Here is a 26780-nt window from a genome sequence, read left to right as displayed (position 1 = left end):
TCTGCAAGCTCTCCAGGACAACATCAAATCTGGGGCTCTGTGCTTTCTTTTGTTCTGAACAAGTGTTAGTGTTTTCTGCACAAAGGCGATTCTGCGAAGCAATGTGAACACTTCTGCTTCCCAGGCACAGAGAAGGTGCTAGCAGGGAATTCTCTGTCTGCCTTTCCCCAGTGCTCTGCAAGCTCTCCAGAACAACAGCAAATCTGGGGCTCTGTGCTTTCTTTTGTTCTGAACAAGTGTTAGTGTTTTCTGCACAAAAGCGATTCTGCGAAGCAATGTGAACACTTCTGCTTCCCAGGCACAGAGAAGGGGCTAGCAGGGAATTCTCTGCCTGCCTTTCCCCAGTGCTCTGCAAGCTCTCCAGGACAACATAGAATCTGGGGCTCTGTGCTTTCTTTCCTTCTGAACAAGTGTTAGTGTTTTCTGCACAAAAGCGATTCTGCGAAGCAATGTGAACACTTCTGCTTCCCAGGCACAGAGAAGGTGCTAGCAGGGAATTCTCTGCCTGCCTTTCCCCAGTGCTCTGCAAGCTCTCCAGGACAACATAAAATCTGGGGCTCTGTGCTTTCTTTAGTTCTGAACAAGTGTTACTGTTTTCTGCACAAAGGCGATTCTGCGAAGCAATGTGAACACTGCTGCTTCCCAGGCACAGAGAAGGTGCTATCAGGGAATTCTCTGCCTGCCTTTCCCCAGTGTTCTGCAAGCTCTCCAGGACAACATAAAATCTGGGGCTCTGTGCTTTCTTTCCTTCTGAACAAGTGTTACTGTTTTCTGCACAAAAGCGATTCTGCGAAGCAATGTGAACAGGCACAGAGAAGGTGCTATCAGGGAATTCTCTGCCTGCCTTTCCCCAGTGTTCTGCAAGCTCTCCAGGACAACATCAAATCTGGGGCTCTGTGCTTTCTTTCCTTCTGAACAAGTGTTAGTGTTTTCTGCAGAAAAGCGATTCTGCGAAGCAATGTGAACACTTCTGCTTCCCAGGCACAGAGAAGGGGCTAGCAGGGAATTCTCTGCCTGCCTTTCCCCAGTGCTCTGCAAGCTCTCCAGGACAACATAGAATCTGGGGCTCTGTGCTTTCTTTTGTTCTGAACAAGTGTTAGTGTTTTCTGCACAAAGGCGATTCTGCGAAGCAATGTGAACACTTCTGCTTCCCAGGCACAGAGAAGGGGCTAGCAGGGAATTCTCTGCCTGCCTTTCCCCAGTGCTCTGCAAGCTCTCCAGAACAACAGCAAATCTGGGGCTCTGTGCTTTCTTTTGTTCTGAACAAGTGTTAGTGTTTTCTGCACAAAAGCGATTCTGCGAAGCAATGTGAACACTTCTGCTTCCCAGGCACAGAGAAGGGGCTAGCAGGGAATTCTCTGCCTGCCTTTCCCCAGTGCTCTGCAAGCTCTCCAGGACAACATAGAATCTGGGGCTCTGTGCTTTCTTTCCTTCTGAACAAGTGTTAGTGTTTTCTGCACAAAGGCGATTCTGCGAAGCAATGTGAACACTTCTGCTTCCCAGGCACAGAGAAGGTGCTAGCAGGGAATTCTCTGCCTGCCTTTCCCCAGTGCTCTGCAAGCTCTCCAGGACAACATAAAATCTGGGGCTCTGTGCTTTCTTTAGTTCTGAACAAGTGTTACTGTTTTCTGCACAAAAGCGATTCTGCGAAGCAATGTGAACACTTCTGCTTCCCAGGCACAGAGAAGGTGCTATCAGGGAATTCTCTGCCTGCCTTTCCCCAGTGTTCTGCAAGCTCTCCAGGACAACATAAAATCTGGGGCTCTGTGCTTTCTTTCCTTCTGAACAAGTGTTACTGTTTTCTGCACAAAAGCGATTCTGCGAAGCAATGTGAACAGGCACAGAGAAGGTGCTATCAGGGAATTCTCTGCCTGCCTTTCCCCAGTGCTCTGCAAGCTCTCCAGGACAACATCAAATCTGGGGCTCTGTGCTTTCTTTTGTTCTGAACAAGTGTTAGTGTTTTCTGCACAAAGGCGATTCTGCGAAGCAATGTGAACACTTCTGCTTCCCAGGCACAGAGAAGGTGCTAGCAGGGAATTCTCTGCCTGCCTTTCCCCAGTGCTCTGCAAGCTCTCCAGGACAACAGCAAATCTGGGGCTCTGTGCTTTCTTTTGTTCTGAACAAGTGTTAGTGTTTTCTGCAGAAAAGCGATTCTGCGAAGCAATGTGAACTCTTCTGCTTCCCAGGCACAGAGAAGGTGCTATCAGGGAATTCTCTGCCTGCCTTTCCCCAGTGCTCTGCAAGCTCTCCAGGACAACAGCAAATCTGGGGCTCTGTGCTTTCTTTTGTTCTGAACAAGTGTTAGTGTTTTCTGCAGAAAAGCGATTCTGCGAAGCAATGTGAACACTTCTGCTTCCCAGGCACAGAGAAGGTGCTAGCAGGGAATTCCCTGCCTGCCTTTCCCCAGTGCTCTGCAAGCTCTCCAGGACAACAGCAAATCTGGGGCTCTGTGCTTTCTTTTGTTCTGAACAAGTGTTAGTGTTTTCTGCACAAAAGCGATTCTGCGAAGCAATGTGAACACTTCTGCTTCCCAGGCACAGAGAAGGTGCTAGCAGGGAATTCTCTGCCTGCCTTTCCCCAGTGCTCTGCAAGCTCTCCAGGACAACAGCAAATCTGGGGCTCTGTGCTTTCTTTTGTTCTGAACAAGTGTTAGTGTTTTCTGCAGAAAAGCGATTCTGCGAAGCAATGTGAACACTTCTTCTTCCCAGGCACAGAGAAGGGGCTAGCAGGGAATTCTCTGCCTGCCTTTCCCCAGTGCTCTGCAAGCTCTCCAGGACAACATAGAATCTGGGGCTCTGTGCTTTCTTTTGTTCTGAACAAGTGTTAGTGTTTTCTGCAGAAAAGCGATTCTGCGAAGCAATGTGAACACTTCTGCTTCCCAGGCACAGAGAAGGTGCTAGCAGGGAATTCTCTGCCTGCCTTTCCCCAGTGCTCTGCAAGCTCTCCAGGACAACATAGAATCTGGGGCTCTGTGCTTTCTTTCCTTCTGAACAAGTGTTACTGTTTTCTGCACAAAGGCGATTCTGCGAAGCAATGTGAACACTTCTGCTTCCCAGGCACAGAGAAGGTGCTATCAGGGAATTCTCTGCCTGCCTTTCCCCAGTGCTCTGCAAGCTCTCCAGGACAACATAAAATCTGGGGCTCTGTGCTTTCTTTAGTTCTGAACAATTGTTAGTGTTTTCTGCAGAAAAGCGATTCTGCGAAGCAATGTGAACACTTCTGCTTCCCAGGCACAGAGAAGGTGCTAGCAGGGAATTCTCTGCCTGCCTTTCCCCAGTGCTCTGCAAGCTCTCCAGGACAACATAAAATCTGGGGCTCTGTGCTTTCTTTCCTTCTGAACAAGTGTTACTGTTTTCTGCACAAAAGCGATTCTGCGAAGCAATGTGAACACTTCTGCTTCCCAGGCACAGAGAAGGTGCTAGCAAGGAATTCTCTGCCTGCCTTTCCCCAGTGCTCTGCAAGCTCTCCAGGACAACATAAAATCTGGGGCTCTGTGCTTTCTTTCCTTCTGAACAAGTGTTAGTGTTTTCTGCACAAAAGCGATTCTTGCGAAGCAATGTGAACACTTCTGCTTCCCAGGCACAGAGAAGGTGCTAGCAGGGAATTCTCTGCCTGCCTTTCCCCAGTGCTCTGCAAGCTCTCCAGGACAACATAGAATCTGGGGCTCTGTGCTTTCTTTCGTTCTGAACAAGTGTTACTGTTTTCTGCACAAAAGCGATTCTGCGAAGCAATGTGAACAGGCACAGAGAAGGTGCTATCAGGGAATTCTCTGCCTGCCTTTCCCCAGTGCTCTGCAAGCTCTCCAGGACAACATAAAATCTGGGGCTCTGTGCTTTCTTTCCTTCTGAACAAGTGTTACTGTTTTCTGCACAAAAGCGATTCTTGCGAAGCAATGTGAACACTTCTGCTTCCCAGGCACAAAGAAGGTGCTAGCAAGGAATTCTCTGCCTGCCTTTCCCCAGTGCTCTGCAAGCTCTCCAGGACAACATAAAATCTGGGGCTCTGTGCTTTCTTTCCTTCTGAACAAGTGTTAGTGTTTTCTGCACAAAAGCGATTCTTGCGAAGCAATGTGAACACTTCTGCTTCCCAGGCACAGAGAAGGTGCTAGCAGGGAATTCTCTGCCTGCCTTTCCCCAGGGCTCTGCAAGCTCTCCAGGACAACATAAAATCTGGGGCTCTGTGCTTTCTTTCCTCCTGAACAAGTGTTACTGTTTTCTGCACAAAAGCGATTCTGCGAAGCAATGTGAACAGGCACAGAGAAGGTGCTAGCAGGGAATTCTCTGCCTGCCTTTCCCCAGTGCTCTGCAAGCTCTCCAGGACAACATAAAATCTGGGGCTCTGTGCTTTCTTTCCTTCTGAACAAGTGTTACTGTTTTCTGCACAAAAGCGATTCTGCGAAACAATGTGAACAGGCACAGAGAAGGTGCTATCAGGGAATTCTCTGCCTGCCTTTCCCCAGTGCTCTGCAAGCTCTCCAGGACAACAGCAAATCTGGGGCTCTGTGCTTTCTTTCGTTCTAAACAAGTGTTAGTGTTTTCTGCACAAAAGCTATTCTGCGAAGCAATGTGAACTCTTCTGCTTCCCAGACACAGAGAAGGTGCTATCAGGGAATTCTCTGCCTGCCTTTCCCCAGTGCTCTGCAAGCTCTCCAGGACAACATCAAATCTGGGGCTCTGTGCTTTCTTTCCTTCTGAACAAGTGTTAGTGTTTTCTGCACAAAGGCGATTCTGCGAAGCAATGTGAACACTTCTGCTTCCCAGGCACAGAGAAGGTGCTAGCAGGGAATTCTCTGCCTGCCTTTCCCCAGTGCTCTGCAAGCTCTCCAGGACAACATAGAATCTGGGGCTCTGTGCTTTCTTTTGTTCTGAACAAGTGTTAGTGTTTTCTGCACAAAGGCGATTCTGCGAAGCAATGTGAACACTTCTGCTTCCCAGGCACAGAGAAGGTGCTAGCAGGGAATTCTCTGCCTGCCTTTCCCCAGTGCTCTGCAAGCTCTCCAGAACAACAGCAAATCTGGGGCTCTGTGCTTTCTTTAGTTCTGAACAAGTGTTACTGTTTTCTGCACAAAGGCGATTCTGCGAAGCAATGTGAACACTTCTGCTTCCCAGGCACAGAGAAGGTGCTATCAGGGAATTCTCTGCCTGCCTTTCCCCAGTGCTCTGCAAGCTCTCCAGGACAACATAAAATCTGGGGCTCTGTGCTTTCTTTCCTTCTGAACAAGTGTTACTGTTTTCTGCACAAAAGCGATCCTGCGAAGCAATGTGAACAGGCACAGAGAAGGTGCTATCAGGGAATTCTCTGCCTGCCTTTCCCCAGTGCTCTGCAAGCTCTCCAGGACAACATCAAATCTGGGGCTCTGTGCTTTCTTTCCTTCTGAACAAGTGTTAGTGTTTTCTGCACAAAGGCGATTCTGCGAAGCAATGTGAACACTTCTGCTTCCCAGGCACAGAGAAGGTGCTAGCAGGGAATTCTCTGCCTGCCTTTCCCCAGTGCTCTGCAAGCTCTCCAGGACAACAGCAAATCTGGGGCTCTGTGCTTTCTTTTGTTCTGAACAAGTGTTAGTGTTTTCTGCAGAAAAGCGATTCTGCGAAGCAATGTGAACTCTTCTGCTTCCCAGGCACAGAGAAGGTGCTATCAGGGAATTCTCTGCCTGCCTTTCCCCAGTGCTCTGCAAGCTCTCCAGGACAACAGCAAATCTGGGGCTCTGTGCTTTCTTTTGTTCTGAACAAGTGTTAGTGTTTTCTGCAGAAAAGCGATTCTGCGAAGCAATGTGAACACTTCTGCTTCCCAGGCACAGAGAAGGTGCTAGCAGGGAATTCTCTGCCTGCCTTTCCCCAGTGCTCTGCAAGCTCTCCAGGACAACAGCAAATCTGGGGCTCTGTGCTTTCTTTTGTTCTGAACAAGTGTTAGTGTTTTCTGCACAAAAGCGATTCTGCGAAGCAATGTGAACACTTCTGCTTCCCAGGCACAGAGAAGGTGCTATCAGGGAATTCTCTGCCTGCCTTTCCCCAGTGCTCTGCAAGCTCTCCAGGACAACAGCAAATCTGGGGCTCTGTGCTTTCTTTTGTTCTGAACAAGTGTTAGTGTTTTGTGCAGAAAAGCGATTCTGCGAAGCAATGTGAACACTTCTGCTTCCCAGGCACAGAGAAGGGGCTAGCAGGGAATTCTCTGCCTGCCTTTCCCCAGTGCTCTGCAAGCTCTCCAGGACAACATAGAATCTGGGGCTCTGTGCTTTCTTTTGTTCTGAACAAGTGTTAGTGTTTTCTGCACAAAGGCGATTCTGCGAAGCAATGTGAACACTTCTGCTTCCCAGGCACAGAGAAGGTGCTAGCAGGGAATTCTCTGCCTGCCTTTCCCCAGTGCTCTGCAAGCTCTCCAGGACAACAGCAAATCTGGGGCTCTGTGCTTTCTTTTGTTCTGAACAAGTGTTAGTGTTTTCTGCAGAAAAGCGATTCTGCGAAGCAATGTGAACACTTCTGCTTCCCAGGCACAGAGAAGGGGCTAGCAGGGAATTCTCTGCCTGCCTTTCCCCAGTGCTCTGCAAGCTCTCCAGGACAACATAGAATCTGGGGCTCTGTGCTTTCTTTCCTTCTGAACAAGTGTTACTGTTTTCTGCACAAAGGCGATTCTGCGAAGCAATGTGAACACTTCTGCTTCCCAGGCACAGAGAAGGTGCTAGCAGGGAATTCTCTGCCTGCCTTTCCCCAGTGCTCTGCAAGCTCTCCAGGACAACATAAAATCTGGGGCTCTGTGCTTTCTTTAGTTCTGAACAATTGTTAGTGTTTTCTGCAGAAAAGCGATTCTGCGAAGCAATGTGAACACTTCTGCTTCCCAGGCACAGAGAAGGTGCTATCAGGGAATTCTCTGCCTGCCTTTCCCCAGTGCTCTGCAAGCTCTCCAGGACAACAGCAAATCTGGGGCTCTGTGCTTTCTTTTGTTCTGAACAAGTGTTAGTGTTTTCTGCAGAAAAGCGATTCTGCGAAGCAATGTGAACACTTCTGCTTCCCAGGCACAGAGAAGGGGCTAGCAGGGAATTCTCTGCCTGCCTTTCCCCAGTGCTCTGCAAGCTCTCCAGGACAACATAGAATCTGGGGCTCTGTGCTTTCTTTTGTTCTGAACAAGTGTTAGTGTTTTCTGCACAAAGGCGATTCTGCGAAGCAATGTGAACACTTCTACTTCCCAGGCACAGAGAAGGTGCTAGCAGGGAATTCTCTGCCTGCCTTTCCCCAGTGCTCTGCAAGCTCTCCAGGACAACAGCAAATCTGGGGCTCTGTGCTTTCTTTTGTTCTGAACAAGTGTTAGTGTTTTCTGCACAAAAGCGATTCTGCGAAGCAATGTGAACACTTCTGCTTCCCAGGCACAGAGAAGGGGCTAGCAGGGAATTCTCTGCCTGCCTTTCCCCAGTGCTCTGCAAGCTCTCCAGGACAACATAGAATCTGGGGCTCTGTGCTTTCTTTCCTTCTGAACAAGTGTTAGTGTTTTCTGCACAAAGGCGATTCTGCGAAGCAATGTGAACACTTCTGCTTCCCAGGCACAGAGAAGGTGCTAGCAGGGAATTCTCTGCCTGCCTTTCCCCAGTGCTCTGCAAGCTCTCCAGGACAACATAAAATCTGGGGCTCTGTGCTTTCCTTAGTTCTGAACAATTGTTAGTGTTTTCTGCAGAAAAGCGATTCTGCGAAACAATGTGAACACTTCTGCTTCCCAGGCACAGAGAAGGTGCTAGCAGGGAATTCTCTGCCTGCCTTTCCCCAGTGCTCTGCAAGCTCTCCAGGACAACAGCAAATCTGGGGCTCTGTGCTTTCTTTTGTTCTGAACAAGTGTTAGTGTTTTCTGCACAAAAGCGATTCTGCGAAGCAATGTGAACACTTCTGCTTCCCAGGCACAGAGAAGGGGCTAGCAGGGAATTCTCTGCCTGCCTTTCCCCAGTGCTCTGCAAGCTCTCCAGAACAACAGCAAATCTGGGGCTCTGTGCTTTCTTTTGTTCTGAACAAGTGTTAGTGTTTTCTGCACAAAAGCGATTCTGCGAAGCAATGTGAACACTTCTGCTTCCCAGGCACAGAGAAAGGGCTAGCAAGGAAATCTCTGCCTGCCTTTCCCCAGTGCTCTGCAAGCTCTCCAGGACAACATAAAATCTGGGGCTCTGTGCTTTCTTTAGTTCTGAACAATTGTTAGTGTTTTCTGCACAAAGGCGATTCTGCGAAGCAATGTGAACTCTCTGCTTCCCAGGCACAGAGAAGGTGCTAGCAGGGAATTCTCTGCCTGCCTTTCCCCAGTGCTCTGCAAGCTCTCCAGGACAACAGCAAATCTGGGGCTCTGTGCTTTCTTTTGTTCTGAACAAGTGTTAGTGTTTTCTGCACAAAAGCTATTCTGCGAAGCAATGTGAACACTTCTGCTTCCCAGGCACAGAGAAGGGGCTAGCAGGGAATTCTCTGCCTGCCTTTCCCCAGTGCTCTGCAAGCTCTCCAGAACAACAGCAAATCTGGGGCTCTGTGCTTTCTTTTGTTCTGAACAAGTGTTAGTGTTTTCTGCACAAAGGGGATTCTGCGAAGCAATGTGATCACTTCTGCTTCCCAGGCACAGAGAAGGTGCTAGCAGGGAATTCTCTGCCTGCCTTTCCCCAGTGCTCTGCAAGCTCTCCAGGACAACATAAAATCTGGGGCTCTGTGCTTTATTTTGTTCTGAACAATTGTTAGTGTTTTCTGCACAAAAGCGATTCTGCGAAGTAATGTGAACACTTCTGCTTCCCAGGCACAGAGAAGGTGCTAGCAGGGAATTATCTGCCTGCCTTTCCCCACTGCTCTGCAAGCTCTCCAGAACAACAGCAAATCTGGGGCTCTGTGCTTTCTTTTGTTCTGAACAAGTGTTAGTGTTTTCTGCAGAAAAGCGATTCTGCGAAGCAATGTGAACTCTTCTGCTTCCCAGACACAGAGAAGGTGCTAGCAGGGAATTCTCTGCCTGCCTTTCCCCAGTGCTCTGCAAGCTCTCCAGGACAACAGCAAATCTGGGGCTCTGTGCTTTCTTTCGTTCTAAACAAGTGTTAGTGTTTTCTGCACAAAAGCTATTCTGCGAAGCAATGTGAACACTTCTGCTTCCCAGGCACAGAGAAGGGGCTAGCAGGGAATTCTCTGCCTGCCTTTCCCCAGTGCTCTGCAAGCTCTCCAGAACAACAGCAAATCTGGGGCTCTGTGCTTTCTTTTGTTCTGAACAAGTGTTAGTGTTTTCTGCACAAAAGCGATTCTGCGAAGCAATGTGAACAGGCACAGAGAAGGTGCTATCAGGGAATTCTCTGCCTGCCTTTCCCCAGTGCTCTGCAAGCTCTCCAGGACAACAGCAAATCTGGGGCTCTGTGCTTTCTTTCGTTCTGAACAAGTGTTACTGTTTTCTGCACAAAAGCGATTCTTGCGAAGCAATGTGAACACTTCTGCTTCCCAGGCACAGAGAAGGTGCTAGCAGGGAATTCTCTGCCTGCCTTTCCCCAGTGCTCTGCAAGCTCTCCAGGACAACATAGAATCTGGGGCTCTGTGCTTTCTTTCCTTCTGAACAAGTGTTACTGTTTTCTGCACAAAAGCGATTCTGCGAAGCAATGTGAACAGGCACAGAGAAGGTGCTAGCAGGGAATTCTCTGCCTGCCTTTCCCCAGTGCTCTGCAAGCTCTCCAGGACAACATAAAATCTGGGGCTCTGTGCTTTCTTTCCTTCTGAACAAGTTTTACTGTTTTCTGCACAAAAGCGATTCTGCGAAGCAATGTGAACACTTCTGCTTCCCAGGCACAGAGAAGGTGCTAGCAAGGAATTCTCTGCCTGCCTTTCCCCAGTGCTCTGCAAGCTCTCCAGGACAACATAAAATCTGGGGCTCTGTGCTTTCTTTCCTTCTGAACAAGTGTTAGTGTTTTCTGCACAAAAGCGATTCTTGTGAAGCAATGTGAACACTTCTGCTTCCCAGGCACAGAGAAGGTGCTAGCAGGGAATTCTCTGCCTGCCTTTCCCCAGTGCTCTGCAAGCTCTCCAGGACAACATAGAATCTGGGGCTCTGTGCTTTCTTTCCTTCTGAACAAGTGTTACTGTTTTCTGCACAAAAGCGATTCTGCGAAGCAATGTGAACAGGCACAGAGAAGGTGCTATCAGGGAATTCTCTGCCTGCCTTTCCCCAGTGCTCTGCAAGCTCTCCAGGACAACATAAAATCTGGGGCTCTGTGCTTTCTTTCCTTCTGAACAAGTGTTACTGTTTTCTGCACAAAAGCGATTCTGTGAAGCAATGTGAACACTTCTGCTTCCCAGGCACAGAGAAGGTGCTAGCAAGGAATTCTCTGCCTGCCTTTCCCCAGTGCTCTGCAAGCTCTCCAGGACAACCGCAAATCTGGGGCTCTGTGCTTTCTTTCCTTCTGAACAAGTGTTACTGTTTTCTGCACAAAAGCGATTCTGCGAAGCAATGTGAACACTTCTGCTTCCCAGGCACAGAGAAGGTGCTAGCAGGGAATTCTCTGCCTGCCTTTCCCCAGTGCTCTGCAAGCTCTCCAGGACAACATAGAATCTGGGGCTCTGTGCTTTCTTTCCTTCTGAACAAGTGTTACTGTTTTCTGCACAAAAGCGATTCTGCGAAGCAATGTGAACAGGCACAGAGAAGGTGCTATCAGGGAATTCTCTGCCTGCCTTTCCCCAGTGCTCTGCAAGCTCTCCAGGACAACATAGAATCTGGGGCTCTGTGCTTTCTTTCCTTCTGAACAAGTGTTACTGTTTTCTGCACAAAAGCGATTCTGCGAAGCAATGTGAACACTTCTGCTTCGTAGACACAGAGAAGGTGCTAGCAGGGAATTCTCTGCCTGCCTTTCCCCAGTGCTCTGCAAGCTCTCCAGGACAACATAAAATCTGGGGCTCTGTGCTTTCTTTCCTTCTGAACAAGTGTTAGTGTTTTCTGCACAAAAGCGATTCTTGCGAAGCAATGTGAACACTTCTGCTTCCCAGGCACAGAGAAGGGGCTAGCAGGGAATTCTCTGCCTGCCTTTCCCCAGTGCTCTGCAAGCTCTCCAGGACAACATAGAATCTGGGGCTCTGTGCTTTCTTTCGTTCTGAACAAGTGTTACTGTTTTCTGCACAAAAGCGATTCTGCGAAGCAATGTGAACAGGCACAGAGAAGGTGCTATCAGGGAATTCTCTGCCTGCCTTTCCCCAGTGCTCTGCAAGCTCTCCAGGACAACATAAAATCTGGGGCTCTGTGCTTTCTTTCCTTCTGAACAAGTGTTAGTGTTTTCTGCACAAAAGCGATTCTTGCGAAGCAATGTGAACACTTCTGCTTCCCAGGCACAGAGAAGGTGCTAGCAAGGAATTCTCTGCCTGCCTTTCCCCAGTGCTCTGCAAGCTCTCCAGGACAACATAAAATCTGGGGCTCTGTGCTTTCTTTCCTTCTGAACAAGTGTTAGTGTTTTCTGCACAAAAGCGATTCTTGCGAAGCAATGTGAACACCTCTGCTTCCCAGGCACAGAGAAGGTGCTAGTAAGGAATTCTCTGCCTGCCTTTCCCCAGTGCTCTGCAAGCTCTCCAGGACAACATAAAATCTGGGGCTCTGTGCTTGCTTTCCTTCTGAACAAGTGTTACTGTTTTCTGCACAAAAGCGATTCTGCGAAGCAATGTGAACAGGCACAGAGAAGGTGCTAGCAGGGAATTCTCTGCCTGCCTTTCCCCAGTGTTCTGCAAGCTATCCAGGACAACATAGAATCTGGGGCTCTGTGCTTTCTTTCCTTCTGAACAAGTGTTACTGTTTTCTGCACAAAAGCGATTCTGCGAAGCAATGTGAACAGGCACAAAGAAGGTGCTATCAGGGAATTCTCTGCCTGCCTTTCCCCAGTGCTCTGCAAGCTCTCCAGATCAACATAGAATCTGGGGCTCTGTGCTTTCTTTCCTTCTGAACAACTGTTACTGTTTTCTGCACAAAAGCGATTCTGCGAAGCAATGTGAACACTTCTGCTTCCCAGGCACAGAGAAGGTGCTAGCAAGGAATTCTCTGCCTGCCTTTCCCCAGTGCTCTGCAAGCTCTCCAGGACAACATAAAATCTGGGGCTCTGTGCTTTCTTTCCTTCTGAACAAGTGTTAGTGTTTTCTGCACAAAAGCGATTCTTGCGAAGCAATGTGAACACTTCTGCTTCCCAGGCACAGAGAAGGTGCTAGCAGGGAATTCTCTGCCTGCCTTTCCCCAGTGCTCTGCAAGCTCTCCAGGACAACATAGAATCTGGGGCTCTGTGCTTTCTTTCGTTCTGAACAAGTGTTACTGTTTTCTGCACAAAAGCGATTCTGCGAAGCAATGTGAACAGGCACAGAGAAGGTGCTATCAGGGAATTCTCTGCCTGCCTTTCCCCAGTGCTCTGCAAGCTCTCCAGGACAACATAAAATCTGGGGCTCTGTGCTTTCTTTCCTTCTGAACAAGTGTTACTGTTTTCTGCACAAAAGCGATTCTGCGAAGCAATGCGAACACTTCTGCTTCCCAGGCACAGAGAAGGTGCTAGCAAGGAATTCTCTGCCTGCCTTTCCCCAGTGCTCTGCAAGCTCTCCAGGACAACATAAAATCTGGGGCTCTGGGCTTTCTTTCCTTCTGAACAAGTGTTACTGTTTTCTGCACAAAAGCGATTCTGCGAAACAATGTGAATAGGCACAGAGAAGGTGCTATCAGGGAATTCTCTGCCTGCCTTTCCCCAGTGCTCTGCAAGCTCTCCAGGACAACATAGAATCTGGGGCTCTGTGCTTTCTTTCCTTCTGAACAAGTGTTACTGTTTTCTGCACAAAAGCGATTCTTGCGAAGCAATGTGAACACTTCTGCTTCCCAGGCACAGAGAAGGTGCTAGCAGGGAATTCTCTGCCTGCCTTTCCCCAGTGCTCTGCAAGCTCTCCAGGACAACATAAAATCTGGGGCTCTGTGCTTTCTTTCCTTCTGAACAAGTGTTAGTGTTTTCTGCACAAAAGCGATTCTGCGAAGCAATGTGAACAGGCACAGAGAAGGTGCTATCAGGGAATTTTCTGCCTGCCTTTCCCCAGTGCTCTGCAAGCTCTCCAGGACAACAGCAAATCTGGGGCTCTGTGCTTTCTTTCGTTCTGAACAAGTGTTACTGTTTTCTGCACAAAAGCGATTCTGCGAAGCAATGTGAACACTTCTGCTTCCCAGGCACAGAGAAGGTGCTATCAAGGAATTCTCTGCCTGCCTTTCCCCAGTGCTCTGCAAGCTCTCCAGGACAACATAAAATCTGGGGCTCTGTGCTTTCTTTCCTTCTGAACAAGTGTTACTGTTTTCTGCACAAAAGCGATACTTGCGAAGCAATGTGAACACTTCTGCTTCCCAGGCACAGAGAAGGTGCTAGCAGGGAATTCTCTGCCTGCCTTTCCCCAGTGCTCTGCAAGCTCTCCAGGACAACATAGAATCTGGGGCTCTGTGCTTTCTTTCCTTCTGAACAAGTGTTAGTGTTTTCTGCACAAAAGCGATTCTTGCGAAGCAATGTGAACACTTCTGCTTCCCAGGCACAGAGAAGGTGCTAGCAAGGAACTCTCTGCCTAACTTTACCCAGTGCTCTGCAAGCTCTCCAGGACAACATAAAATCTGGGGCTCTGTGCTTTCTTTCCTTCTGAACAAGTGTTAGTGTTTCTGCACAAAATCGGTTCTTGCGAAGCAATGTGAACACTTCTGCTTCCCAGGCACAGAGAAGGTGCTAGCAGGGAATTCTCTGCCTGCCTTTCCCCAGTGCTCTGCAAGCTCTCCAGGACAACATAGAATCTGGGGCTCTGTGCTTTCTTTCCTTCTAAACAAGTGTTACTGTTTTCTGCACAAAAGCGATTCTGCGAAGCAATGTGAACAGGCACAGAGAAGGTGCTAGCAGGGAATTCTCTGCCTGCCTTTCCCCAGTGCTCTGCAAGCTCTCCAGGACAACATAGAATCTGGGGCTCTGTGCTTTCTTTCCTTCTGAACAAGTGTTACTGTTTTCTGCACAAAAGCGATTCTGCGAAGCAATGTGAACAGGAACAGAGAAGGTGCTAGCAGGGAATTCTCTGCCTGCCTTTCCCCAGTGCTCTGCAAGCTCTCCAGGACAACATAAAATCTGGGGCTCTGTGCTTTCTTTCCTTCTGAACAAGTGTTACTGTTTTCTGCACAAAAGCGATTCTTGCGAAGCAATGTGAAAACTTCTGCTTCCCAGGCACAGAGAAGGTGCTAGCAAGGAATTCTCTGCCTACCTTTCCCCAGTGCTCTGCAAGCTCTCCAGGACAACATAAAATCTGGGGCTCTGTGCTTTCTTTCCTTCTGAACAAGTGTTAGTGTTTTCTGCACAAAAGCGATTCTTGCGAAGCAATGTGAACACTTCTGCTTCCCAGGCACAGAGAAGGTGCTAGCAGGGAATTCTCTGCCTGCCTTTCCCCAGTGCTCTGCAAGCTCTCCAGGACAACATAGAATCTGGGGCTCTGTGCTTTCTTTCCTTCTGAACAAGTGTTACTGTTTTCTGCACAAAAGCGATTCTGCGAAGCAATGTGAACAGGCACAGAGAAGGTGCTATCAGGGAATTCTTTGCCTGCCTTTCCCCAGTGCTGTGCAAGCTCTCCAGGACAACATAAAATCTGGGGCTCTGTGCTTTCTTTCGTTCTGAACAAGTGTTACTGTTTTCTGCACAAAAGCGATTCTGCGAAGCAATGTGAACACTTCTGCTTCCCAGGCACAGAGAAGGTGCTAGCAAGGAATTCTCTGCCTGCCTTTCCCCAGTGCTCTGCAAGCTCTCCAGGACAACATAGAATCTGGGGCTCTGTGCTTTCTTTCCTTCTGAACAAGTGTTACTGTTTTCTGCACAAAAGCGATTCTTGCGAAGCAATGTGAACACTTCTGCTTCCCAGGCACAGAGAAGGTGCTAGCAAGGAATTCAATGCCTGCCTTTCCCCAGTGCTCTGCAAGCTCTCCAGGACAACATAGAATCTGGGGCTCTGTGCTTTCTTTTGTTCTGAACAAGTGTTAGTGTTTTCTGCACAAAAGCGATTCTGCGAAGCAATGTGAACACTTCTGCTTCCCAGGCACAGAGAAGGTGCTATCAGGGAATTCTCTGCCTGCCTTTCCCCAGTGCTCTGCAAGCTCTCCAGGACAACAGCAAATCTGGGGCTCTGTGCTTTCTTTTGTTCTGAACAAGTGTTAGTGTTTTCTGCAGAAAAGCGATTCTGCGAAGCAATGTGAACACTTCTGCTTCCCAGGCACAGAGAAGGGGCTAGCAGGGAATTCTCTGCCTGCCTTTCCCCAGTGCTCTGCAAGCTCTCCAGGACAACATAGAATCTGGGGCTCTGTGCTTTCTTTCCTTCTGAACAAGTGTTAGTGTTTTCTGCACAAAGGCGATTCTGCGAAGCAATGTGAACACTTCTGCTTCCCAGGCACAGAGAAGGTGCTAGCAGGGAATTCTCTGCCTGCCTTTCCCCAGTGCTCTGCAAGCTCTCCAGGACAACATAAAATCTGGGGCTCTGTGCTTTCTTTAGTTCTGAACAATTGTTAGTGTTTTCTGCAGAAAAGCGATTCTGCGAAGCAATGTGAACACTTCTGCTTCCCAGGCACAGAGAAGGTGCTAGCAGGGAATTCTCTGCCTGCCTTTCCCCAGTGCTCTGCAAGCTCTCCAGGACAACAGCAAATCTGGGGCTCTGTGCTTTCTTTTGTTCTGAACAAGTGTTAGTGTTTTCTGCACAAAAGCGATTCTGCGAAGCAATGTGAACACTTCTGCTTCCCAGGCACAGAGAAGGTGCTAGCAGGGAATTCTCTGCCTGCCTTTCCCCAGTGCTCTGCAAGCTCTCCAGAACAACAGCAAATCTGGGGCTCTGTGCTTTCTTTTGTTCTGAACAAGTGTTAGTGTTTTCTGCACAAAAGCGATTCTGCGAAGCAATGTGAACACTTCTGCTTCCCAGGCACAGAGAAAGGGCTAGCAAGGAAATCTCTGCCTGCCTTTCCCCAGTGCTCTGCAAGCTCTCCAGGACAACATAAAATCTGGGGCTCTGTGCTTTCTTTTGTTCTGAACAAGTGTTAGTGTTTTCTGCACAAAAGCTATTCTGCGAAGCAATGTGAACACTTCTGCTTCCCAGGCACAGAGAAGGGGCTAGCAGGGAATTCTCTGCCTGCCTTTCCCCAGTGCTCTGCAAGCTCTCCAGGACAACATAAAATCTGGGGCTCTGTGCTTTCTTTTGTTCTGAACAAGTGTTAGTGTTTTCTGCACAAAGGGGATTCTGCGAAGCAATGTGATCACTTCTGCTTCCCAGGCACAGAGAAGGTGCTAGCAGGGAATTCTCTGCCTGCCTTTCCCCAGTGCTCTGCAAGCTCTCCAGGACAACATAAAATCTGGGGCTCTGTGCTTTATTTTGTTCTGAACAATTGTTAGTGTTTTCTGCACAAAAGCGATTCTGCGAAGTAATGTGAACACTTCTGCTTCCCAGGCACAGAGAAGGTGCTAGCAGGGAATTATCTGCCTGCCTTTCCCCACTGCTCTGCAAGCTCTCCAGAACAACAGCAAATCTGGGGCTCTGTGCTTTCTTTTGTTCTGAACAAGTGTTACTGTTTTCTGCACAAAAGCGATTCTGCGAAGCAATGTGAACTCTTCTGCTTCCCAGACACAGAGAAGGTGCTAGCAGGGAATTCTCTGCCTGCCTTTCCCCAGTGCTCTGCAAGCTCTCCAGGACAACAGCAAATCTGGGGCTCTGTGCTTTCTTTCGTTCTAAACAAGTGTTAGTGTTTTCTGCACAAAAGCTATTCTGCGAAGCAATGTGAACACTTCTGCTTCCCAGGCACAGAGAAGGGGCTAGCAGGGAATTCTCTGCCTGCCTTTCCCCAGTGCTCTGCAAGCTCTCCAGAACAACAGCAAATCTGGGGCTCTGTGCTTTCTTTTGTTCTGAACAAGTGTTAGTGTTTTCTGCACAAAAGCGATTCTGCGAAGCAATGTGAACACTTCTGCTTCCCAGGCACAGAGAAGGTTCTAGCAGGGAATTCTCTGCCTGCCTTTCCCCAGTGCTCTGCAAGCTCTCCAGAACAACATAAAATCTGGGGCTCTGTGCTTTATTTTGTTCTGAACAAGTGTTAGTGTTTTCTGCACAAAAGCGATTCTGCGAAGCAATGTGAACACTTCTGCTTCCCAGGCACAGAGAAGGTGCTAGCACGGAATTCTCTGCCTGCCTTTCCCCAGTGCTCTGCAAGCTCTCCAGGACAACAGCAAATCTGGGGCTCTGTGCTTTCTTTCGTTCTGAACAACTGTTACTGTTTTCTGCACAAAGGCGATTCTGCGAAGCAATGTGAACAGGCACAGAGAAGGTGCTATCAGGGAATTCTCTGCCTGCCTTTCCCCAGTGCTGTGCAAGCTCTCCAGGACAACACAGAAACTGGGGCTCTGTGCTTTCTTTCCTTCTGAACAAGTGTTACTGTTTTCTGCACAAAAGCGATTCTGCGAAGCAATGTGAACACTTCTGCTTCCCAGGCACAGAGAAGGTGCTAGCAGGGAATTCTCTGCCTGCCTTTCCCCAGTGCTCTGCAAGCTCTCCAGGACAACATAAAATCTGGGGCTCTGTGCTTTCTTTCCTTCTGAACAAGTGTTAGTGTTTTCTGCACAAAAGCGATTCTTGTGAAGCAATGTGAACACTTCTGCTTCCCAGGCACAGAGAAGGTGCTAGCAGGGAATTCTCTGCCTGCCTTTCCCCAGTGCTCTGCAAGCTCTCCAGGACAACATAGAATCTGGGGCTCTGTGCTTTCTTTCCTTCTGAACAAGTGTTACTGTTTTCTGCAGAAAAGCGATTCTGCGAAGCAATGTGAACAGGCACAGAGAAGGTGCTATCAGGGAATTCTCTGCCTGCCTTTCCCCAGTGCTCTGCAAGCTCTCCAGGACAACATAAAATCTGGGGCTCTGTGCTTTCTTTCCTTCTGAACAAGTTTTACTGTTTTCTGCACAAAAGCGATTCTGCGAAGCAATGTGAACACTTCTGCTTCACAGGCACAGAGAAGGTGCTATCAAGGAATTCTCTGCCTTCCTTTCCCCAGTGCTCTGCAAGCTCTCCAGGACAACATAAAATCTGGGGCTCTGTGCTTTCTTTCCTTCTGAACAAGTGTTAGTGTTTTCTGCACAAAAGCGATTCTTGTGAAGCAATGTGAACACTTCTGCTTCCCAGGCACAGAGAAGGTGCTAGCAGGGAATTCTCTGCCTGCCTTTCCCCAGTGCTCTGCAAGCTCTCCAGGACAACATAGAATCTGGGGCTCTGTGCTTTCTTTCCTTCTGAACAAGTGTTACTGTTTTCTGCACAAAAGCGATTCTGCGAAGCAATGTGAACAGGCACAGAGAAGGTGCTATCAGGGAATTCTCTGCCTGCCTTTCCCCAGTGCTCTGCAAGCTCTCCAGGACAACATAAAATCTGGGGCTCTGTGCTTTCTTTCCTTCTGAACAAGTGTTACTGTTTTCTGCACAAAAGCGATTCTGTGAAGCAATGTGAACACTTCTGCTTCCCAGGAACAGAGAAGGTGCTAGCAAGGAATTCTCTGCCTGCCTTTCCCCAGTGCTCTGCAAGCTCTCCAGGACAACCGCAAATCTGGGGCTCTGTGCTTTCTTTCCTTCTGAACAAGTGTTAGTGTTTTCTGCACAAAAGCGATTCTTGTGAAGCAATGTGAACACTTCTGCTTCCCAGGCACAGAGAAGGTGCTAGCAGGGAATTCTCTGCCTGCCTTTCCCCAGTGCTCTGCAAGCTCTCCAGGACAACATAGAATCTGGGGCTCTGTGCTTTCTTCCGTTGTGAACAAGTGTTACTGTTTTCTGCACAAAAGCGATTCTGCGAAGCAATGTGAACAGGCACAGAGAAGGTGCTATCAGGGAATTCTCTGCCTGCCTTTCCCCAGTGCTCTGCAAGCTCCTCAGGACAACATAAAATCTGGGGCTCTGTGCTTTCTTTCCTTCTGAACAAGTGTTACTGTTTTCTGCACAAAAGCGATTCTGCGAAGCAATGTGAACACTTCTGCTTCGTAGACACAGAGAAGGTGCTAGCAGGGAATTCTCTGCCTGCCTTTCCCCAGTGCTCTGCAAGCTCTCCAGGACAACATAAAATCTGGGGCTCTGTGCTTTCTTTCCTTCTGAACAAGTGTTAGTGTTTTCTGCACAAAAGCGATTCTTGCGAAGCAATGTGAACACTTCTGCTTCCCAGGCACAGAGAAGGTGCTAGCAGGGAATTCTCTGCCTGCCTTTCCCCAGTGCTCTGCAAGCTCTCCAGGACAACATAAAATCTGGGGCTCTGTGCTTTCTTTCCTTCTGAACAAGTGTTACTGTTTTCTGCACAAAAGCGATTCTGCGAAGCAATGTGAACACTTCTGCTTCCCAGGCACAGAGAAGGTGCTATCAGGGAATTCTCTGCCTGCCTTTCCCCAGTGCTCTGCAAGCTCTCCAGGACAACATAAAATCTGGGGCTCTGTGCTTTCTTTCCTTCTGAACAAGTGTTATTGTTTTCTGCACAAAAGCGATTCTGCGAAGCAATGTGAACACTTCTGCTTCCCAGGCACAGAGAAGGGGCTAGCAGGGAATTCTCTGCCTGCCTTTCCCCAGTGCTCTGCAAGCTCTCCAGGACAACATAGAATCTGGGGCTCTGTGCTTTCTTTCGTTCTGAACAAGTGTTACTGTTTTCTGCACAAAACCGATTCTTGCGAAGCAATGTGAACACCTCTGCTTCCCAGGCACAGAGAAGGTGCTAGTAAGGAATTCTCTGCCTGCCTTTCCCCAGTGCTCTGCAAGCTCTCCAGGACAACATAAAATCTGGGGCTCTGTGCTTTCTTTCCTTCTGAACAAGTGTTACTGTTTTCTGCACAAAAGCGATTCTGCGAAGCAATGTGAACAGGCACAGAGAAGGTGCTAGCAGGGAATTCTCTGCCTGCCTTTCCCCAGTGTTCTGCAAGCTATCCAGGACAACATAAAATCTGGGGCTCTGTGCTTTCTTTCCTTCTGAACAAGTGTTAATGTTTTCTGCACAAAAGCGATTCTGCGAAGCAATGTGAACAGGCACAAAGAAGGTGCTATCAGGGAATTCTCTGCCTGCCTTTCCCCAGTGCTCTGCAAGCTCTCCAGGACAACATAAAATCTGGGGCTCTGTGCTTTCTTTCCTTCTGAACAACTGTTACTGTTTTCTGCACAAAAGCGATTCTGCGAAGCAATGTGAACACTTCTGCTTCCCAGGCACAGAGAAGGTGCTAGCAAGGAATTCTCTGCCTGCCTTTCCCCAGTGCTCTGCAAGCTCTCCAGGACAACATAAAATCTGGGGCTCTGTGCTTTCTTTCCTTCTGAACAAGTGTTACTGTTTTCTGCACAAAAGCGATTCTTGCGAAGCAATGTGAACACTTCTGCTTCCCAGGCACAGAGAAGGTGCTAGCAGGGAATTCTCTGCCTGCCTTTCCCCAGTGCTCTGCAAGCTCTCCAGGACAACATAGAATCTGGGGCTCTGTGCTTTCTTTCGTTCTGAACAAGTGTTACTGTTTTCTGCACAAAAGCGATTCTTGCGAAGCAATGTGAACACTTCTGCTTCCCAGGCACAGAGAAGGTGCTAGCAGGGAATTCTCTGCCTGCCTTTCCCCAGTGCTCTGCAAGCTCTCCAGGACAACATAAAATCTGGGGCTCTGTGCTTTCTTTCCTTCTGAACAAGTGTTAATGTTTTCTGCACAAAAGCGATTCTGCGAAGCAATGTGAACAGGCACAAAGAAGGTGCTATCAGGGAATTCTCTGCCTGCCTTTCCCCAGTGCTCTGCAAGCTCTCCAGGACAACATAAAATCTGGGGCTCTGTGCTTTCTTTCCTTCTGAACAACTGTTACTGTTTTCTGCACAAAAGCGATTCTGCGAAGCAATGTGAACACTTCTGCTTCCCAGGCACAGAGAAGGTGCTAGCAAGGAATTCTCTGCCTTCCTTTCCCCAGTGCTCTGCAAGCTCTCCAGGACAACATAAAATCTGGGGCTCTGTGCTTTCTTTCCTTCTGAACAAGTGTTACTGTTTTCTGCACAAAAGCGATTCTTGCGAAGCAATGTGAACACTTCTGCTTCCCAGGCACAGAGAAGGTGCTAGCAAGGAATTCTCTGCCTGCCTTTCCCCAGTGCTCTGCAAGCTCTCCAGGACAACATAAAATCTGGGGCTCTGTGCTTTCTTTCCTTCTGAACAAGTGTTACTGTTTTCTGCACAAAAGCGATTCTTGCGAAGCAATGTGAACACTTCTGCTTCCCAGGCACAGAGAAGGTGCTAGCAGGGAATTCTCTGCCTGCCTTTCCCCAGTGCTCTGCAAGCTCTCCAGGACAACATAAAATCTGGGGCTCTGTGCTTTCTTTCCTTCTGAACAAGTGTTACTGTTTTCTGCACAAAAGCGATTCTTGCGAAGCAATGTGAACACTTCTGCTTCCCAGGCACAGAGAAGGTGCTAGCAAGGAATTCTCTGCCTGCCTTTCCCCAGTGCTCTGCAAGCTCTCCAGGACAACATAAAATCTGGGGCTCTGTGCTTTCTTTCCTTCTGAACAAGTGTTAGTGTTTTCTGCACAAAAGCGATTCTGCGAAGCAATGTGAACAGGCACAGAGAAGGTGCTATCAGGGAATTCTCTGCCTGCCTTTCCCCAGTGCTCTGCAAGCTCCTCAGGACAACATAAAATCTGGGGCTCTGTGCTTTCTTTCCTTCTGAACAAGTGTTACTGTTTTCTGCACAAAAGCGATTCTGCGAAGCAATGTGAACACTTCTGCTTCGTAGACACAGAGAAGGTGCTAGCAGGGAATTCTCTGCCTGCCTTTCCCCAGTGCTCTGCAAGCTCTCCAGGACAACATAAAATCTGGGGCTCTGTGCTTTCTTTCCTTCTGAACAAGTGTTAGTGTTTTCTGCACAAAAGCGATTCTTGCGAAGCAATGTGAACACTTCTGCTTCCCAGGCACAGAGAAGGTGCTAGCAGGGAATTCTCTGCCTGCCTTTCCCCAGTGCTCTGCAAGCTCTCCAGGACAACATAAAATCTGGGGCTCTGTGCTTTCTTTCCTTCTGAACAAGTGTTAGTGTTTTCTGCACAAAAGCGATTCTTGTGAAGCAATGTGAACACTTCTGCTTCCCAGGCACAGAGAAGGTGCTAGCAGGGAATTCTCTGCCTGCCTTTCCCCAGTGCTCTGCAAGCTCTCCAGGACAACATAGAATCTGGGGCTCTGTGCTTTCTTTCCTTCTGAACAAGTGTTACTGTTTTCTGCAGAAAAGCGATTCTGCGAAGCAATGTGAACAGGCACAGAGAAGGTGCTATCAGGGAATTCTCTGCCTGCCTTTCCCCAGTGCTCTGCAAGCTCTCCAGGACAACATAAAATCTGGGGCTCTGTGCTTTCTTTCCTTCTGAACAAGTTTTACTGTTTTCTGCACAAAAGCGATTCTGCGAAGCAATGTGAACACTTCTGCTTCACAGGCACAGAGAAGGTGCTATCAAGGAATTCTCTGCCTTCCTTTCCCCAGTGCTCTGCAAGCTCTCCAGGACAACATAAAATCTGGGGCTCTGTGCTTTCTTTCCTTCTGAACAAGTGTTAGTGTTTTCTGCACAAAAGCGATTCTTGTGAAGCAATGTGAACACTTCTGCTTCCCAGGCACAGAGAAGGTGCTAGCAGGGAATTCTCTGCCTGCCTTTCCCCAGTGCTCTGCAAGCTCTCCAGGACAACATAGAATCTGGGGCTCTGTGCTTTCTTTCCTTCTGAACAAGTGTTACTGTTTTCTGCACAAAAGCGATTCTGCGAAGCAATGTGAACAGGCACAGAGAAGGTGCTATCAGGGAATTCTCTGCCTGCCTTTCCCCAGTGCTCTGCAAGCTCTCCAGGACAACATAAAATCTGGGGCTCTGTGCTTTCTTTCCTTCTGAACAAGTGTTACTGTTTTCTGCACAAAAGCGATTCTGTGAAGCAATGTGAACACTTCTGCTTCCCAGGAACAGAGAAGGTGCTAGCAAGGAATTCTCTGCCTGCCTTTCCCCAGTGCTCTGCAAGCTCTCCAGGACAACCGCAAATCTGGGGCTCTGTGCTTTCTTTCCTTCTGAACAAGTGTTAGTGTTTTCTGCACAAAAGCGATTCTTGTGAAGCAATGTGAACACTTCTGCTTCCCAGGCACAGAGAAGGTGCTAGCAGGGAATTCTCTGCCTGCCTTTCCCCAGTGCTCTGCAAGCTCTCCAGGACAACATAGAATCTGGGGCTCTGTGCTTTCTTCCGTTGTGAACAAGTGTTACTGTTTTCTGCACAAAAGCGATTCTGCGAAGCAATGTGAACAGGCACAGAGAAGGTGCTATCAGGGAATTCTCTGCCTGCCTTTCCCCAGTGCTCTGCAAGCTCCTCAGGACAACATAAAATCTGGGGCTCTGTGCTTTCTTTCCTTCTGAACAAGTGTTACTGTTTTCTGCACAAAAGCGATTCTGCGAAGCAATGTGAACACTTCTGCTTCGTAGACACAGAGAAGGTGCTAGCAGGGAATTCTCTGCCTGCCTTTCCCCAGTGCTCTGCAAGCTCTCCAGGACAACATAAAATCTGGGGCTCTGTGCTTTCTTTCCTTCTGAACAAGTGTTAGTGTTTTCTGCACAAAAGCGATTCTTGCGAAGCAATGTGAACACTTCTGCTTCCCAGGCACAGAGAAGGTGCTAGCAGGGAATTCTCTGCCTGCCTTTCCCCAGTGCTCTGCAAGCTCTCCAGGACAACATAAAATCTGGGGCTCTGTGCTTTCTTTCCTTCTGAACAAGTGTTACTGTTTTCTGCACAAAAGCGATTCTGCGAAGCAATGTGAACACTTCTGCTTCCCAGGCACAGAGAAGGTGCTATCAGGGAATTCTCTGCCTGCCTTTCCCCAGTGCTCTGCAAGCTCTCCAGGACAACATAAAATCTGGGGCTCTGTGCTTTCTTTCCTTCTGAACAAGTGTTACTGTTTTCTGCACAAAAGCGATTCTGCGAAGCAATGTGAACACTTCTGCTTCCCAGGCACAGAGAAGGGGCTAGCAGGGAATTCTCTGCCTGCCTTTCCCCAGTGCTCTGCAAGCTCTCCAGGACAACATAGAATCTGGGGCTCTGTGCTTTCTTTCGTTCTGAACAAGTGTTACTGTTTTCTGCACAAAACCGATTCTTGCGAAGCAATGTGAACACCTCTGCTTCCCAGGCACAGAGAAGGTGCTAGTAAGGAATTCTCTGCCTGCCTTTCCCCAGTGCTCTGCAAGCTCTCCAGGACAACATAAAATCTGGGGCTCTGTGCTTTCTTTCCTTCTGAACAAGTGTTACTGTTTTCTGCACAAAAGCGATTCTGCGAAGCAATGTGAACAGGCACAGAGAAGGTGCTAGCAGGGAATTCTCTGCCTGCCTTTCCCCAGTGTTCTGCAAGCTATCCAGGACAACATAAAATCTGGGGCTCTGTGCTTTCTTTCCTTCTGAACAAGTGTTAATGTTTTCTGCACAAAAGCGATTCTGCGAAGCAATGTGAACAGGCACAAAGAAGGTGCTATCAGGGAATTCTCTGCCTGCCTTTCCCCAGTGCTCTGCAAGCTCTCCAGGACAACATAAAATCTGGGGCTCTGTGCTTTCTTTCCTTCTGAACAACTGTTACTGTTTTCTGCACAAAAGCGATTCTGCGAAGCAATGTGAACACTTCTGCTTCCCAGGCACAGAGAAGGTGCTAGCAAGGAATTCTCTGCCTGCCTTTCCCCAGTGCTCTGCAAGCTCTCCAGGACAACATAAAATCTGGGGCTCTGTGCTTTCTTTCCTTCTGAACAAGTGTTACTGTTTTCTGCACAAAAGCGATTCTTGCGAAGCAATGTGAACACTTCTGCTTCCCAGGCACAGAGAAGGTGCTAGCAGGGAATTCTCTGCCTGCCTTTCCCCAGTGCTCTGCAAGCTCTCCAGGACAACATAGAATCTGGGGCTCTGTGCTTTCTTTCGTTCTGAACAAGTGTTACTGTTTTCTGCACAAAAGCGATTCTTGCGAAGCAATGTGAACACTTCTGCTTCCCAGGCACAGAGAAGGTGCTAGCAGGGAATTCTCTGCCTGCCTTTCCCCAGTGCTCTGCAAGCTCTCCAGGACAACATAAAATCTGGGGCTCTGTGCTTTCTTTCCTTCTGAACAAGTGTTAATGTTTTCTGCACAAAAGCGATTCTGCGAAGCAATGTGAACAGGCACAAAGAAGGTGCTATCAGGGAATTCTCTGCCTGCCTTTCCCCAGTGCTCTGCAAGCTCTCCAGGACAACATAAAATCTGGGGCTCTGTGCTTTCTTTCCTTCTGAACAACTGTTACTGTTTTCTGCACAAAAGCGATTCTGCGAAGCAATGTGAACACTTCTGCTTCGTAGACACAGAGAAGGTGCTAGCAGGGAATTCTCTGCCTGCCTTTCCCCAGTGCTCTGCAAGCTCTCCAGGACAACATAAAATCTGGGGCTCTGTGCTTTCTTTCCTTCTGAACAAGTGTTACTGTTTTCTGCACAAAAGCGATTCTTGCGAAGCAATGTGAACACTTCTGCTTCCCAGGCACAGAGAAGGTGCTAGCAAGGAATTCTCTGCCTGCCTTTCCCCAGTGCTCTGCAAGCTCTCCAGGACAACATAAAATCTGGGGCTCTGTGCTTTCTTTCCTTCTGAACAAGTGTTACTGTTTTCTGCACAAAAGCGATTCTTGCGAAGCAATGTGAACACTTCTGCTTCCCAGGCACAGAGAAGGTGCTAGCAGGGAATTCTCTGCCTGCCTTTCCCCAGTGCTCTGCAAGCTCTCCAGGACAACATAAAATCTGGGGCTCTGTGCTTTCTTTCCTTCTGAACAAGTGTTACTGTTTTCTGCACAAAAGCGATTCTTGCGAAGCAATGTGAACACTTCTGCTTCCCAGGCACAGAGAAGGTGCTAGCAAGGAATTCTCTGCCTGCCTTTCCCCAGTGCTCTGCAAGCTCTCCAGGACAACATAAAATCTGGGGCTCTGTGCTTTCTTTCCTTCTGAACAAGTGTTAGTGTTTTCTGCACAAAAGCGATTCTGCGAAGCAATGTGAACAGGCACAGAGAAGGTGCTATCAGGGAATTCTCTGCCTGCCTTTCCCCAGTGCTCTGCAAGCTCCTCAGGACAACATAAAATCTGGGGCTCTGTGCTTTCTTTCCTTCTGAACAAGTGTTACTGTTTTCTGCACAAAAGCGATTCTGCGAAGCAATGTGAACACTTCTGCTTCGTAGACACAGAGAAGGTGCTAGCAGGGAATTCTCTGCCTGCCTTTCCCCAGTGCTCTGCAAGCTCTCCAGGACAACATAAAATCGGGGGCTCTGTGCTTTCTTTCCTTCTGAACAAGTGTTAGTGTTTTCTGCACAAAAGCGATTCTTGCGAAGCAATGTGAACACTTCTGCTTCCCAGGCACAGAGAAGGTGCTAGCAGGGAATTCTCTGCCTGCCTTTCCCCAGTGCTCTGCAAGCTCTCCAGGACAACATAAAATCTGGGGCTCTGTGCTTTCTTTCCTTCTGAACAAGTGTTACTGTTTTCTGCACAAAAGCGATTCTGCGAAGCAATGTGAACACTTCTGCTTCCCAGGCACAGAGAAGGTGCTATCAGGGAATTCTCTGCCTGCCTTTCCCCAGTGCTCTGCAAGCTCTCCAGGACAACCGCAAATCTGGGGCTCTGTGCTTTCTTTCCTTCTGAACAAGTGTTACTGTTTTCTGCACAAAAGCGATTCTGCGAAGCAATGTGAACACTTCTGCTTCCCAGGCACAGAGAAGGGGCTAGCAGGGAATTCTCTGCCTGCCTTTCCCCAGTGCTCTGCAAGCTCTCCAGGACAACATAGAATCTGGGGCTCTGTG

The sequence above is a fragment of the Strix aluco genome, chromosome 20 (assembly GCF_031877795.1).
Source record: "Strix aluco isolate bStrAlu1 chromosome 20, bStrAlu1.hap1, whole genome shotgun sequence".
Taxonomy (NCBI): domain Eukaryota; kingdom Metazoa; phylum Chordata; class Aves; order Strigiformes; family Strigidae; genus Strix; species Strix aluco.
Note: the sequence above shows the minus strand (reverse complement) of the source record.